The 12,652-nt window shown below is 34.8% G+C and overlaps 1 long non-coding RNA gene and 1 other non-coding gene across 2 annotated transcripts in view; one reads left to right on the forward strand and one right to left on the reverse strand.

The window, feature by feature from the left end:
• Window positions 1–272: 272 nt before the first annotated feature.
• LOC108583810 overlaps window positions 273–12,652 on the reverse strand; it is a 226,508-nt gene continuing 214,128 nt past the window's right edge. Inside the window, exon 5 of the long non-coding RNA XR_004180542.1 lies at window positions 273–2,356. This is a non-coding gene — a long non-coding RNA (uncharacterized LOC108583810). The remainder of the gene's footprint in view (window positions 2,357–12,652) is intronic.
• Window positions 4,048–4,154, forward strand: LOC116272190. Its single transcript, XR_004180917.1, has one exon. It is a non-coding gene; the product is annotated as a U6 spliceosomal RNA (small nuclear RNA).

Genomic DNA, 12,652 nt, shown 5'->3' on the forward strand with positions numbered 1-12,652 from the left:
ATGTGTATGCTGCTGTTGTTGGGTAGAGTCTTCTGTATGTCTGTTAGAGCTACTTGGTTTATTGCATTAAGTCCTCTGTTTTCTTGTTTACCTTTTGTCTGTTTTTCTATACATTATTAAGAATGTAATATTAAAGTATCCAACTACTATTGTAGTACTGTCTCTTATAACCTTTTGTTGATTTAAAGTTGATTGTGTCTGATGTTAGTATTAGTTACCCTTGCTCTCTTTTTTTTATTTGCATAAAATATTTTTTAATCCTTTCACTTTCATTATATTTGTATTTTTGGATATAATGTGAGTCTTTTGTGGAAAGCATATAGTTGGACTTTGAAAATTCATTCTGCTAATCTGTCTTTTTATTGGAGGGTTTAATCCATTCACATTTAAAGTAATTACTGATAAGGAGGGACTTACTTCTTTCATTTTGATACTTTTGTCTATATGCCTTATAGAAACCAAAAATTTCTTACTCTTCATTTCCTGCATTACTGTCTTCTTTTGTGTTTATTTGCTTTTTTGTACTGAAATGTTTAAATTCCTTTTGTATATATTCTATAAATATTTTCTTTGTGGATACCATGGGGATTACATTCAGTATCCTAAAGTTATAACACTCTGAAGTGAATTTATGTTTTTATTGACTTTCTACTCCTTTAATAGCTCTATCCTTGCCTCTTTTGGTTACTGATGTTACAAATTACAACTTTGTACATTTTGTGTCCAAAACATAAACTAACAATTATTTTAAATGCTTAGTGTCTTAGGTTGTGAAGAAAATAAATTGTGGACTTATAAAGCTAAATTATAGTAACACCTGCTTTTCAGACTATTTTTTAAAAGGTATTAATCTCCAAAATCATGAGAGAAAATGTGGAATTACAAATTGTTAGAATAATATTATCTTTTATAATTGCCCATGTATGTACTTTTATTGAGATCTATATTTCTTCGTAGAGAATTAACTTGCTGCTAGTGTTCTTTCATTTTACCCCGCAAAACTCTCTTGAGCATTTCTTGCAGGGCAGGTCTAGTGGTAACAAACTCCCTCAGTTTCTGCTTATTTGGGACCATCTTACTTTCAGCCTCACTTTTGAAGGATAGTTTTGCTGAATATAGGATTCTTGGTTGACTTTTTTTTTTTCATTTAGCACCTTGACTCTATTAGCCCACTTCCTTCTGGCCTGCAAGTTTCTGATGAAAAATCTGCTCATAGTATTACTGAGGATTCCTTGTATCTGATGAATCACTTCTCTCTTGTTGCTTTTAAGATTCTCTTGTCTTTGTCTTTCAAAAGTTTGATTATAATGTGTCTCAGTGAGGGTGTCTTTGAGGTCATCTTACTTGGAGTTTGTTGAGCTTCTTGGATATTTATATTCATGCCCTTCAGCAAATTTGGGGAGTTTTTCTTCCATTAATTGTTCAAATATTCTCTACCTTTTTTGTCTCTCTTCTCCTGGAAATCCCACAATGTATATGTTGGTCCATTTAATCGTGTCTTACAGGTCCCTTAGGTTCTATGCAATCTTATTCAATCTCCTTTCTGTCTGTTCCTCAAGACTGAATAATTTCCATTGCCCTATCTTCAAGTTAACTGGTTCTTTCTTCTGCCTTCTGAAATTTGCCTTTGAAGTCCTCTAGTGAATTTTTTAATTTCAGTGATTATACTTTTCCATTCCACAATTTCTTTTGGTTTCTTTTTCAGCTTTCTGTCTCTTGATTGACATTCCCATTTCATTCACACATTGTTTTCTTGACTTTCTCCATATCTTCCTTTAGTTCTTTGAGCATCTTTAAGATAACTATTTTAAAGTAGTTGTCTAGTAGTCTGTCATTTGCTCTTTTTCAGGGACAGTTTTCATTGACTTATTTTTTCCCCTTTGAATAGGTCACACTTTACTCTCTTTTTGTATACTTTGTCAGTTTTGTTGTTGAAATCCAGACATTTGAATCTAGTAATGTGGTAATTCTGGAAATCCAATTCCCCCCCTTTCTGAGGATTCATTATTTTTGCTATTTTTGCTATTCGTTATTTTTTTTTTCTTTGTTAATTGTTGTATTCTGTCTCTGTGCCAAGGATCAGCCTGAGGTGTAAACTTAAGATCTTCCCAAGCCTTTTGTGAGCCTGCATCTTTCCCTGGTCATGTACAGTCACTTTCTAATCTCTCTCATATACATAGTTGCTTGTGAATCTTTCTTTTTTTTTCCGTAGAGATGGGGGTCTCACTATGTTGCCCAGGTTGGTCTTGAGCTTCTGGAATCAAGTGATCCTCCTGCCATGGCCTCACAAAATGCTGAGATTGCATGTGTTAGCTACTGCACCCGGCCTGAATATCTTAGTCTTTAGTGGCTGGCTCTAAAAAGAGGAAAAAGAGAAAAATGAAGGGAGAAAAAACGGGTGCCAGCACTTCAAATCTCCTGGAAGTCATTTTGGCTAGGGGGGAGGCTCTTGCAACAATGTGGGAAGGTGCAAAAACAGTGGCGTCCCACCTCTTTGTGTTTCTATGATCAGAAATAGCAATCAGCAATCTGAGCACAGATCCCCAGTATTTGGAGGGCTGAGTTCTTATGCGTATCCCGGGCACTGCAAGCTATGTACAGGTTGTTCCAGGGAAAATGCACAGATGACTGCCACAAGGCTGAGAGTGGGTAGCTACTACTGTGCTAAGAGCTGAAATTAACCACAGTTTACCACCCATGCCTTCCGCTGGAAGTTAAAAGCCTTCAATAAACTCTACAGTTCCAAAATAGTTACATCACACAGAGTTTGCTAGTGCAATTATTATCTTCTTGGGGAAACGTATTTATGGTGCTTTCTACTCTGTCATCTTCCCAGAATCCTCTTGTTTAATCTTTTCTTTTTCAAATTTTATTTTTTAGATTAACATACAGTCAAATGGATTTTTTTTTTGGGGGGGGGGACATGTATTTCTATGACTTTTAACACATGTTTTAATTCATGTGACCACCACCAATATCTGGATAAAGAACATTTACATTAGCCAAAAGACTCACTCATGAAATCTCTTTGTAGCCACTCCGTGCCGCTACCTCTAACCCCTGGGACCCACTGATCTATTCTCTATCACTATCATTTTGTCTTTTAGAGGATGTCATATAAAATGGAATCATATAGATTGTTACCTTTAAGACTGGATTCTTTTACTCAGCCTTTTAGAGTCATATAGCTGTTTATTTTATCAATAGTGCATTCCTTTTTATTGCTGAATAATATTCCATTGTATGGCTGTAACACTGTTTTTTAAAACCCTTTTAAAGGGCATTTGGGTTGTTTGAAGTTTTTTGTGATTATGAATAGAGCTGTTCTAAACATTTGTGTACAGGTTTTGTGTGATTTACACATAAGTACAGCTGCTTCTTGACTTATGATGGAGTTGCATCCTAATGAACCCATCATAAGTAAAAAGCATCATAAATTGAAAATGCCTTTAATGTTAGAAACACAATTGCCCCTAATTTTTGATGTTTCAACTTGCAAACTTTTGACCTTATAATGGTGCAAAAGTGATACACATTCAATATAAACCATAATCCCATTATAAGTTTTAAGGAGCTCCTCAACTTATGATGGAGTCACATCCTAACAAGCCTGTAATATAGTCAGAAAATTGTAAGTTGAATCATGGTAACTTGGGGAATGTATTTCATTTTTTTTAGAGTATATAGAAATGGTAGTTTTTAAATTTCAGCTTACAAATGTTCATTGCTAATATGTAGAAACATGATTGACTTTCTATTTCATCAATGTATTCTTAACCTCTCCTAAAATCGCTCATTTTTTAAGGAGTTCTGAATTGTTTTGTTTTGTTTTTTATTCTTTCAGGTTTTTTATGTAAACCACAATGTCATCTGCAAATAGGAACAGTTTTATTTTTTCCTCTTTAATCTTTATCTCTTTTGATTTCTTGCCTTATTGAACTGGCTAAGATTTCCACTATGATGCTGAATAGTAGTGAGTAGACATCCTTGCTTTGTTCTCAATCTTACAGGAAGCATTCAGTCTTTCACCATGAAGCATATTATCTAGTGCTTGCTTCGGCAGCATGTATACTAAGTTTAGAACAATATGGAGAAGATTAGCATGGCTACTGTGCAAGGATGACACACAAATTTGTGAAATATTCCATATTTTTACACTATAAAGCAACCACATAAACAAGTCTGCAAAATAACCAGCTAACATCATGATGACAGGATAAAATCCACACATATAAATACTAACCTTAAATTTAAATGGGCTAAATGCCCAAATTAAAAGACACAGAGTGGCAAGCTAAAAAAAGATCCAAGACCCACTGGTATGCTGTCTTTAAAAGACCCATCTCACATGCAATGACACACATAGGCTCAAAATGAAGGTATGGAGGAAAATCTACAAAACAAATGAAAAACAGAAAAAAGCAGAGGTTCAATTCTTATTTTTGAAAAAAACTGACTTCAAACCAACAAAGATAAAAACAGACAGAGAAGGGCATTATATAATGATAAAGGGTTCAATTCAACAAGAAGATTTAACTAACCTAAATATATATGTACCCAACACAGCAGCACCCAGATTTATAAAGGAAGTTCTAGAGACCTGCAAAGAGACTTAGACTCCCAGACAATACTAGTGGAAGACTTTAACACCCCGCTAACAACATTGCATGGATCATCGAGACAGAAAATTTAAAAATATATTCAGGACCTGAACTCAGCACTGGATAAAATAGACATGATAGATACCTACAGAACTCTCCACCCTAAAACAACAGAAAATACATTCTTCTCATCACCAAATAGCGCTTGCTCTAAAATTGATCACATAATCAGGAGCAAAACACTTCTTGGTAAATGCAAAAGAACTGAAATCATAACAAACAGTCTCTCAGACCACAGCACGATCAAATACAAAATCAAAAGTAAGAAATTCATTCAAAACCACACAATTAGATGAAAATTGAATAACCTGCTTCTGAATGACTTTTGGGTAAATAATGAAATTAAGGAAGAAATCAAGAAGTTCTTTGAAACTAATGAGAACACAGAGACCACGTGCCAGAATCTCTAGGACACAGCTAAGGCAGTGTTAAGATGGAAATGTATAGCACTAAATGTCCAGATCAAAAAGTTAGAAAGACCTCAGGTTAACAACCAAACATCAAAACTGAAAGAATGAGAGAACCAAGAGCAAACAAATCCCAAAGCTAGCAGAAGACAAAAATTACCCCAAATCAGAGCTGAACTGAAGGAGATAGAGACATTAAAAAACCATTCAAAAGATCCACAAATTCAGGAGATGGATTTTTGAAAAAATTAATAAAATAAATCAACTGCTAACTACACTAATAAAGAAGACAGAAGATTCAAATAAACATAATAAGAAAAACAAGAGGGATATTACCACTAACCCCACAGAAATAGACAACCATCAGAGAATATTATGAATACTTCTATGCATGTAAACTAGAAAATTTAGAAGAAATTGATAAATTCCTGGACATATATACCCTCCTAAGACTGAACCAGGAAGAAATTGAATACCTGAACAGACCAATAACATGTTTTGAAATTGAGGCAGTAATAAATAGCTTACCAACCAAACCAAACAAAACAAAACAAAACAGCCCAGGACCAGACGTATTCACACCTGAATTCTATCAGATGTACAAAGAAGAGTTGGTAACATTCTTACTTAAAGTATTCCAAAATATTGAGGAGGAGGGACTCCTCTCTAACTCATTCTATGAGGCCAGCATTATCCTGATACCAAAACCTTGCAGAGATAAAACAAAACAAAACAAAACTTCAGGCCAATATCCTTGATGAACATCAATGCAAAAATCCTCAACAAAATACTGCCAAACCAAATCCAGCAGCACATCAAAAAGAAGGTTATCCACCATGATCAAGTCAGCTTCATCCCCAGGATGCAAGGTTGGTTCAACATACACAAATCAATAAATTTGATACATCACATAAACAGAACTAAAGACAAAAACCACATGATTATCTCAATAGATGCAGAAAAGGCTTTTGATAAAATTCAATATCCATTCATGTTATGAACTCTCAATAAACTAAGTACTGAAGGAACATACCTCAAAATAGCAGGAGCCATATATGACAAACCCACAGCCAACATCATACTAAATGGGCAAAAAAAGCTGGAAACATTTCCCTTGAAAACCAGCACAAGATGCCCTCTCTCACCATTCCTATTCAACATAGTATTGGAAGTTCTGGCCAAGGCAATCAGTCAAGAGGAAGAAATAAAGGGCATCCAAATGGGAAGAAAGGAAATCAAACTATCCCTGTTAGCAGATGACATGATCCTATATCTAGAAAACCCCATCATCTCAGCCCAAAAGCTTCTTAAGCTAATAAAAAACTTCAGCAAAGTCTCAGGATACAAAATCAATGCCCAGAAAAAACTGGCATTCCTATACACCAATAACAGTCATTCCAATAGCCAAATCAGGATTGAATTCCCATTCACAATTGCCACAAAAAAGAATGAAATACCTAGGAATACAGCTAACTAGGAAGGTGAAAGAGCTCTACAGGAACTACAAATCACTGCTAAAGAAATCAGAGATGGTACAAACAACTGGAAAAACTTTTCATGCTCATGGATAGGAAGAATCAACGTGGTTTAAATGGGTATATTGACCAAAACAATTCATGCATTCCATACTATTCCTATTAAACTACCATTGACATTCTTCACAGAACTAGAGAAAACTATTTTACAATTCATATGGAATCAAAAAGCCTGAACAGCCAAGGCAATCCTAAGTGAAAAGAACAAAGCTAGAGGTATCACGCTACCCAACTTTAAACTATACTGTAGGGCTACAATAACCAAAACAGCATGGTATTGGTACAAAAACAGACACATACACTAATGGAACAGAATAGAGAACCCAGAAATATGACTGCACACCTACAACTATCTGATCTTCTCCAAACCTGACAAAACAAGCAATGGGGAAAGGATTCCCTATCCAATAAGTGGTGCCAGGATAACTGGCTAGGCAGTGCAGGATATTGAAACCAAACCCCTTCCTTACATCATATACAAAAATTAACTCAAGATGGATTAAGGACTTAAACGTAAAACCCAAAAGTATAAAAACCTTGGAAGACTACCTAGGCAATACCATTTAGGACATAGGCACAGGCAAAGATTTCATGACAAAGACGCCAAAAGCAATTGCAGCAAAAGCAAAAATTGACAACGTGGGTCTAATTAAAGAGCTTCTGCAGAGCAAAAGAAACTATCAACAGAATAAACCGACAATCTACACAATGGGAGAAAATTTGTGCATACTATAAATCTGATAAATGTCTAATATCCAGCATCTATGAGGAACTTAAACAAATTTACAAGAATAAAAACCCATAAAATCGTGCGCAAATGACACAGACAGTTTTTAAAAAAGAACATACATGCAGCCCATAAGCATATTTTAAAAAGCTCAACATCACTGATCATTAGAGAAATGCAAGTCAAAACCACAATGAGATAGCATCTCACACCAGTCAGAATGTCTATTACTAAAAAGTCAAAAGATAACAGATGCTGGCAAGGTTGTGGAGAAAAAGGAATGCTTAAACACTGTTGGTGGGAGTGTAAATTAGTTCAGCCATTGTGGAAGACAGTGTGGCAGTTCCTCAAAGACCTAAAGACAGAAATACTATTCATCCTAGCAATCCCATTATTGGGAATAAAAGAATAAAGGAATAAAAATCATTCTATTATAAAGACACATGCACATGTATGTTCATTGGAGCACTATTCACAATACATGCAATCATCCTAAATCCCCACCAATGATAGACTGGATAAAGAAAATGTGGCACATATACACCATGGAATACTGTGCAGCCATAAAAATTAACAAGATCTTGTCCTTTGCAGGGACATGGATGGAGCTGGAGCCCATTATCCTTAGCATACTAACGCAGGAACAGAAAACCAAATACCGCATGTTGTCCCTTGTAAGTGGAAGCTAAATGATGAGAACACATGGACACATTAGAGGTGAACTATACACACTGGGCCCTATCAGAGGGTGGAGGGTGGGAGGAGGAAGAGGGTCAAGAAAAACAACTAATGGGTACTAGGCTTAACACCTGGGTGAAATAACGTACAAAATAATGTGTAGAACAAACTCCCATGACACGCGTTTACCTGTGTTACAAACCTGAATTTTTACCCCTGAACTTAAAAGGTGTTTTTGTTTTGTTTTGTTTTGTTTGTTTGTTTTTTGAGATGGAGTCTTGCTCTGTCGCCCAAGCTAGAGTGCAGTGGCACGATCTCAGCTCACTGCAACCCCTGCCTCCCAGGTTCAAGTGATTCTCCTGCCTCAGCCTCCCGAATAGCTGGGATTATAGGCATGTGCCACCATGCCCAGCTAATTTTTGTATTTTTAGTACAGATAGTGTTTCACCATGTTGGCCAGGCTGGTCTCGAACTCCTGATCTCAAGTGATCCGCCCCCCCACCACCCCCGCCTTGGCCTCCCAAAGTGCTGGAATTACAGGCATGAGCCATATCATGCCTGGCCGAATAAAAGTTTTTAAAAAGTATAGTATCTATAGGTTTTCTGTAGATGCCCTTTATCAGGTTGAGTGAGTTTCCTTCTATCAGGTTGGTGCAAATGCAATTGCTGTTACTTTTAAAGGCAAAAGCCACAATTACATTTGCACCAACCTAATGTTTCTAGTTTGTGGAAAGGTTTTTATCAAGAGTGAATTTTAAATTGTGTCAAATGCCTTTTATTTTATTTTATTTTATTTTATTTTATATTTTATTATTACACTTTAAGTTCTAGGGTATGTGTGCACAACATGCAGGTTTGTTACATAGGTGTATATGTGCCATGTTGGTTTGCTGCACCCATCAACTCGTCATTTACATCAAATGCCTTTTATGCATCAATTGATAAAATCATATGATTTCTTTTCTTTTGACTATCTATGTGGTGGATTCCATTGAGTGACTTTTGAATATTGGACCAGGTTTGCATTCCCAATTTAAAACCCACTTGATTGTAGTGTGTTCTTTTTATATATTACTAGATTTGATTTTCTAATACCGTTTGAGGATGTTCGTGTCTTCATGAAAATATTTGTCTGCTTTTTTCTATTCTTGTGCTGCCTTTTTCTGGTTTTGATATCACTGTAACAATGTTGGCCTCACAAAATAAATTTGGAAGTGTTCATATGCTTCCATATTCTAGAAGAGATTGTATATAATTGGTGTTACTTCTTATACAAGTTATTTATTTCATCTTGGGTGAATATCGGTTGTTCACGGTTTGCAAGGAAGTGGTCCATATCTTCTACATTGTAAAATCCATGTGGGTAGGGTTGTTCTTCATAGTATTCATTTATTATCTTCTTAATGCCAATAGGATTTTTTTTGTATTGTCCCTTCATTCGTTACTAACATTGTCAATTTGGGTTCTTTCTTTACTTCTTCGTAAATATTGGTAGAGATTTATCAATTCCATAAGTCTTTTCAAAGAACAGCTTTGGTTTACTGCTCTCAATTTCATGGATTCTGTCTTATCTTTCTTTACTTCCCTCTGCTTGCATTGCCTTAGTTATGTACTTCCTTTTCTAGAATGTTATGGTATAAGCTTGATTAATTTAGACCTTTATTCTTGTCAGATATAAGCATTTAATGCTATAAATTTACCTATTAGCACTGCTCTAGCTGTATCCCACATATTTTGAATATTGTATTTTTATCTATGCTTAGTTTAAAATATTTTCTAATTTTCCTTGGGACATTTTTTTGACTGATAGATTATTTAGGAGTGTGTGGTTGATTTTCAAGTGTTTGAAAAGCTTTCTTTTATCTTACTGTTATTGAGTTATAGTTGAATTCCATTGTGATCAGAGAACATACTTTGTATGATTTCAAACATTTTAAATTTATAAAAATCTGTTTTATAACCTAAGATATGGTCTATGTTGGTGAATATTCCATATTTACTTGAAAATAATGTATATACTGCTGTTTTTAGGTAAAATGTTCTAAAAATGTCAATTAGATCCAATTGGTCGATGGTGTTGTTGAGTCCTCCTATATTCTTGCTCATTTTCTGTGAACTAGGTCTGTAAATTACTGAGAAGGGAGTGTTGATGTCTTCAACTACAATTGTGGACTTGTCTATTTGTCATTTCAAGTTAGTCAGTTTTTCCTTCATGTGTTTTGTTGTTCTACTTTTAGATGCATATACGTACATATTTAGTATTGTTATGTTCTCTCAGCAATTGGCTCTTTCATCATTATGTAATTTCTCTCTTGATATCTGGTCATTTTCTTAGCTCTGAGGTCTACCTGATGTTAGTATATTCAGTCCAGCTTTCTCTTGATTAGTGTATACACTTTTCTATTATTTTACTTTGAACATAGTGATATGTTTGAGGTGAGTTTCTTGTGAACAACATATAGTTTGAAAATTTTAGAAAATCAATTCTGAAAATTTCGATCTCTCAATTGCTGTGTTTAGACCATTTTCATTTAATGTAATCATTGTTAAGTTTTGATTTCTACCACTTCATTATTTTCTGCTTATTTCCTCTGTTTTCCATTCTCATTTCTCCTGGCTTATGTTCTTTTATTTGTATATTTTCAGAAACATTTTAATACATTTATTCTGTTTCTGACCATATCTCTGTATATGCTGGATGTTCTAGGTATTAGAATGTACACGTTTAACTTTTCCCAGTCTACTTAGAACCAATATCTTGTCACTTTAAATGGAATATAGAAACTTAGTACTATATAGGGTCCTGTACCCATTCACATTTATGTTGTAATTGTCTCATATTTTGCAATAAAAACATGGAAGTCTCTATCAATGTTATACTTTTTGCTTTCAACTGTCAAACATATTTTAAAAACTCAATAGGAGAGAAATAGTCAATTTTATTTCTCAGCAAATAAATATTTTTAGTATTAATAAATAAGCATGTGTTATTTACTGTACCATTTCTGGTTCTCCCTCCCTCTCTCCTAATGTTCCAAATTTTCTTTTGGTTTTATTTCCTTTCTATTTAAGGAAATTTCTTTAGCAATTATTTTAGAATCATTCTTCTAGCAATGAAGTTTCCCTTCATCTGAGTATATCTTTAGCTCACTTTCATTCCTGATACTTTCACTTGATATAGAATTCTGGGTTTACCGTTTGTTTGTTTGTTTGTTTGTTTTCCAAGTACTTGAAAATACTGTCATTTCCTTCTTGTCTCCATGATTTCTTAGGAGAAATCCACAGTCATTGAAATCACTATTCCCCTTTAAGTAAAGTACTGCTTTTCCACTTTTGAGGGGTTTCTTTCTTAAGATTTTTTTCTTTGTTTTTATTTTGCAGCAGTTCCATTATACTGTCATTGTCTATGGATTTCTTTTGATTTATTTTATTTGGAGTTCATTCATCTCTTGAATTTATAAATCTATGTATTTTATCAAACTGGGGGAATTTTCAGCCAGTATTTATTCAAACAATTTTCAACATAGAATTCTTTCTTCTCTTCTTTGGGGACTCTGAAGACATAATTATTAGACAATTTGGTATTGTCACGTAGGTTCCTGAGGCTCTGTTCATTTTGTTTTAAATCTTTTGTCTATTATGCAGAATGCTTAATTCCTAATTATTCTGTTGTTAAGCCCATCCAGTGAGGTTTTTGTAAAATTTCAGTTACTGAATTTTTTAGTTCTAAAACTTCCACTGCTTCTTTGTTTCCTTTTTGTTGTTGCTGTTGAGGCTTTCTACATTTCCATTCATTTCAAGCGTGTTTATCTTTACTTCTTAGAGTTTTTAATAGTAGCCGTTTAAAAGTCTTAGTCTCAAAATGTTAGCATATGTGTTATCTCAGTATTATATCTTGGTTCTTTGTATACTGAGTAATTTTGGATTGCATCCTAAATGTTTGCATATGATGTTATTAGATCCTGGATCTTATTTAAATCCTGTGGAGAATGTTGCTATTTTTGTTTGTTTGCTTTAGCAGGCAGTCAACTTGTATGTTCAGGCTGCAAGTTCTGATTAGCCTTCTGTGAGTTGTGTTGTCAATATCAGTCCTGTTTTTAAAGCCTTTGCAACATAGTTCAGCTCTCTCTCATGTGTGCACAAGGAAGTGGCCAGTCTTGGACTTGTACATTGGTCTATCTCCTCATTTGTGTTTAGGATCACGTCCATGCATATGCAGATCTGGAATAACCCCAGAAATTCATAACAACTTGTCTCTTTCACAAGCTTCTCCTTTACTGTGGTATCCCCAGTTTTTTCCAATTTCTCTGGCTCTCTCCTTTTAGTCCTCTAACCAGACATATCCATAATCCATTTGCAGCATGCTGGTGGGGAAGCTCTGATACAGAGTACCTCCTTACAGGGCAGTTCCTCCTGAATAGCATTTACTGCATACCTGCCTAGTAGGCTCTATTCTAAGCACTTTACATATATTGTTCTATTTAACTTACAAAAATCCGATTAAAAAAAATCCTTATTGCCAACCCTGTATTACAGTTTTGGAAACTGAGGCCCAGAGGGTCTAGTCAACTTACCCAAGGATGCACAGCTGTTTACAGTGAAGTAAGTAGTGGGCTAGGATTTGAATCTAGGCAGTTCTTTTAA

This window comes from Papio anubis, chromosome X (genome assembly GCF_008728515.1).
Source record: "Papio anubis isolate 15944 chromosome X, Panubis1.0, whole genome shotgun sequence".
Classification (NCBI taxonomy): Eukaryota; Metazoa; Chordata; class Mammalia; order Primates; family Cercopithecidae; genus Papio; species Papio anubis.